The sequence below is a fragment of the Mustelus asterias genome, chromosome 5 (genome assembly GCF_964213995.1).
Source record: "Mustelus asterias chromosome 5, sMusAst1.hap1.1, whole genome shotgun sequence".
NCBI lineage: Eukaryota > Metazoa > Chordata > Chondrichthyes > Carcharhiniformes > Triakidae > Mustelus > Mustelus asterias.
Window position 1 is genome coordinate 91,536,591 of NC_135805.1, and position 4,616 is coordinate 91,541,206.

A 4,616-nucleotide genomic window follows, 5' to 3' on the forward strand; every position below is an offset into this window, starting at 1 on the left:
TTTTATTAACAGGGGGTTGGAGTTTAAGAGTCGTGGGGTTATGCTGCAACTGTACAGGACCTTGTGAGACCACATTTGGAATATTGTGTGCAGTTCTGGTCACCTCACTATAAGAAGGATGTGGAAGCGCTGGAAAGAGTGCAGAGGAGATTTACCAGGATGCTGCCTGGTTTGGAGGGTAGGTCTTATGAGGAAAGGTTGAGGGAGCTAGGGCTGTTCTCTCTGGAGCGGAGGAGGCTGAGGGGAGACTTAATAGAGGTTTATAAAATGATGAAGGGGATAGATAGAGTGAACGTTCAAAGACTATTTCCTCGGGTGGATGGAGCTATTACAAGGGGGCATAACTATAGGGTTCATGGTGGGAGATATAGGAAGGATATCAGAGGTAGGTTCTTTACGCAGAGAGTGGTTGGGGTGTGGAATGGACTGCCTGCAGTGATAGTGGAGTCAGAAACTTTAGGAACATTTAAGTGGTTATTGGATAGGCACATGGAGCACACCAGGATGATAGGGAGTGGGATAGCTTGATCTTGGTTTCAGATAAAGCTCGGCACAACATTGTGGGCCGAAGGGCCTGTTCTGTATGTTCTAGAGAATATGCTGGGGACAGCTCGCAATAAGTCGCCATGCTCCGGCGCCATCTTGAATTTTACATTTGGCCGCCAGATAGGGAACATATTAGGCATTAAACTGATAAGAACAGAAACTACACTTGATCCTAGCCAAAAGGCCGAGAAGCGAGTACAACAATCTAAAGCTGAGACTTCAGTACAGTATTGAAGGATTGCTAAACTGGGTCTCATCAAGGAAACTATGAAGATATGAGGTGTGAGTTGGCCTTGATTGATTGGGGAGAGTTACTTAAAGGGATGACAGTGGATAGGCAATGGCAAACATTCAAGGAATGCATGAGGGAACTGCAGCAACTGTTTATTCCTGTCTGGCACAAAAGCAAAATGGGTGAGAGGGCCAATCCATGGGTTACAAAGGAAATTAGAGATAGTATCTGATCCAAGGAAGAAGCATACAGATTGTCCAAGAAAAATAATAGGTCTGAGGATTGGGAGCAGTTTGGAATTCAGCAAAGAAGGACCAAGGGATTGATTAAGAAGGGGAAAATACAGTACGAAAGTAAGCTTGCAGGGAATATAAAAACTGACACTAAGGGCCCGATTTTACCAAAGATTCGCGCCCGTTTTGTGCGCGAAATCGTGGTAAAGTCGGGCGTCGGGCCTTTAACGCGATCTGCTCCTGAATCCGAGCAGATCGTGGCTTTACCAACACCTGATTCGGGCGCGGGTCCGGTCCGCGCCCGAACCGGGCAGCCCGACGATTTAAATGCATTAGCATGCATTTAAATCGACTTAATGAACCGCACGCCCAACTCTACTGCCAAATCCCACTTTACCTTCTTCTGGTCCATTCCGGATCCGTGCTGTAAGCGACCTGCAGAATAAAAATCCGAAGCAGATTTCAATTCTGCAGGAGAACCTCCGAAGCCCATCCTCCTTGACCATCCTTCATAGACCCCCCCCCCCCCCCCGCTAACCACTCCCCCGGATCAGACCCCCCTGGGAGGCAGGCCTCCCCGGCAGACCCCCCCCCCCCCCCCCCCCCGGGATCAGACCCACCGGGAGGCAGGCCCCCCTTGGCAGAGCACACCCCCAACCTACCTCGATCGCTGGTCTCCCTCCACCATCCTTCCGACCTGCAGTCCTTCGAGAGCCTGAAGCACCTTCCTGGCCTTCTGCTGGCATCTGCCGGAGGAGGGGGGCGGGCTCAGATGGATCTCTGGTTTTGTGGGGGGGAGGATGGGGGGGAGGATGGACTTGGGAGAATCTTGCAAACTGAAAGTAATGTAGTATCTTCTTTGTGCTGCCTAATTATCTATGAGAAAGGTAATTAAACTACAGTGTCCTAGTGAGCAATTAGTGACCTGTATAATACATTTGTGATCTGTAACTGGATTGTTGATGTCCCCGTAGCCATGAGCCAGGTGCACAAATGTTCAGAGTCATGTGGTGAACTTGAAAGAATTGTCCCTGTGGTGGAACTTGGTTGGAAATAAGATTCAAGGAGATTACTAAATCATAGTGAAAAGAAGTTTGTATTGGCAACTCTTCTCTCTCATTCCATGGCAGAATTCCTCTAATTCTGTGCAATGTTCAGATGAAAACAAGATGAAAGAAAGGATCCAAGGCTGCTCCAGAGGCAGATTAGCTGCACCCAACATTGCCCATGCAAATCACATTCATAAGTAGGGGCACATCTGATAATTAGGCAGCACAAAGAAGATGCTACATTATTTTCAGTTTGCAAGATTCTCCCAAGCCCATCCTCCCCCCCATCCTCCGCCCCCTCCGCCCCCCACCCCCCCCCCCCCCCCCGCTGCCCCGCGCCCCCCCACCCCCCTCTGCTCTCTCTGCTGCTTTTTTCTTTCCCGCCCGGGCACACTTTTTCAGATTTTCTTCAAACTGCGCATGCCCAGTTCACAGCTCCGATCGTTCCGGCAGCGCTAAGCCCCGCCCACTGCGCAGATTGGACTGGAGCCGGCAAAAAGCATATGGATGCGCTGCAAAGAGGATTCCGGGCTCGGATCTGCATTACGCCCGGATCCAGCCCTTAGACTCCAAATGGTATAATCGGGCCCTAAGAGTTTCTATAGGTACATGAAGAGAAAGAGGTTGGTGAAGACAAATGTAGGTCCCCTACAGATAGAAACGGGGAAATTAATAATAGGGAACAATGAAACGGCTGAGCAACTGAATGCATACTTTTGTTCTATCTTCACAAAAGAGGACACAAATCAGATACCAGAAACGTTGGAGAATGTAAGATTTATTGAGAGGGAAGAACTAAGGGAGATCGGTATTAGTAGGGAAATGGTGCTGGGAAAGTTGATGGGATTGAAGGTGGATAAATCCACAGGGCCTGATAATGTACATCCCAGAGTACTTAAGGAAGTGGCTGTAGAAATAGTGGATGCATTGGTGGTCATCTTCCAGGATTTCATAGACTCTGGAACGGTCCCTGCAGATTGGAGGGTAGCTCATGTCATTCCAATATTCAAACCGGGAGGGAGGAAGAAAACAGGGAAGTATAGACCAATAAGCCTAACATCGGTCGTGGGGAATATTTTCGAATCCATTATCAAGGACTTCATAGTGGAACATTTAGAAAGCAGTGGCAGGGTCAGACAGAGTTAGCTTGGATTTATAAAAGGGAAATCTGTTGGAATTCTTTGAATATGTAGAGTTGGCAAGGGGAACCAGTCGATGTGGTATATTTGGACTTTCAGAAAGCGTTTAATTAAGTCCCGCATAAGAGATTATCGTGCAAGATTAAAGCACATGTGATTGGAGGAAGTGTACTGAGATGGATAGAAAACTGGTTGGCAGAGAGGAAACAAAGAGCAGGAATTAATGGGTGCCACAGGGATCGGTGCTGGGACCTCAGATATTCACAATATTTATTAATGATTTGGATGAGGGAACAAAATGTAACATCTCAAAGTTTGCAGATGATATCAAGTTGGGTAGGAGGATGAACTGTGACAAAGATGAAAAGATCCTTCAGCATGATCTGGACAGATTGGGTGAGTGGGAATATCAATGGCAAATGTAATACAATTTGGATAAATGTGAGGTTATTCACTTTGGAAGCAAAAGCAAGAAGGCGGATTACTACCTGAATGGCTGTAAATTGGGAGAGGGGAGTGTGCAGCAGGATTTGGGTGTCCTTGTGCACGAGTTGCTGAAGGTAAGCATGCAGGTGCAGCAGGCAGTAAAGAAGGCAAATGGCATGTTGGCCTTCATTGCGAGAGATTTTGAGTACAGGAGCAGGGATGTGTTGTTGCAATTATACAGGGCCTTGGTGAGGCCACACCTGGAATATTGTGTGCAGTTTTGGCCTCCTTTGCTGAGAAAGGATGTTCTTGCTCTCGAGGGAAGGTTTACCAGGCTGATTCCAGGGAGACGATCAGGCGAGCTATGTCTGATGCCCTGGCAACATTTAGTCCTCAATTAGTATCACAGATCAGTTGATCTGGCCATTATCTGGCATTGCATTGTGGGTGTTTGATGTGTGCATATTGGCGGCAATATTTCATGGAACATAGAACATTGAACAGTACAGCACAGTACAGGCTCTTTGGCTTTCGTTGTTGTGCCGAGCTTTGTCCGAAACCAAGATCAAGCTATCCCACTCTCTATCATTCTGGTGTGCTCCATGTGCCTATCCAATAACCGCTTGAAAGTTGCTAAAGTGTCCAACTCCACTATCACAGCAGGCAGTCCATTCCACACCCCAACCACTCTCTGAGAAAAGAACCTACCTCGGACATCCCTCCTATATCTCCCGCCATGAACCTTATAGTTATGCCCCTTAGTAACAGCTATATCCACCTGAGGAAATAGTTTCTGAACGTCCACTCTATCTATCCCCCTCATCATCTTATATGCCTCTATTAAGTCGCCTCTCATCCTCCTCCGCTCTAAAGAGAAAAGCCCTAGCTCCCTCAACCTTTCTTCATAAGACTACCCTCCAAACCAGGCAGCATCCTGGTAAATCTCCTCTGCACTCTCTCCAATGCTTCCACATCCTTCTTATAGTGAGGT

At 47.6% G+C, this 4,616-nt stretch overlaps 1 pseudogene; it reads right to left on the reverse strand.

Moving 5' to 3' along the window:
- Positions 1 to 615: 615 nt before the first annotated feature.
- LOC144494480 (U2 spliceosomal RNA) lies at positions 616 to 742 on the reverse strand (annotated as a pseudogene).
- Between the last annotated feature and the right edge of the window lie 3,874 nt (positions 743 to 4,616).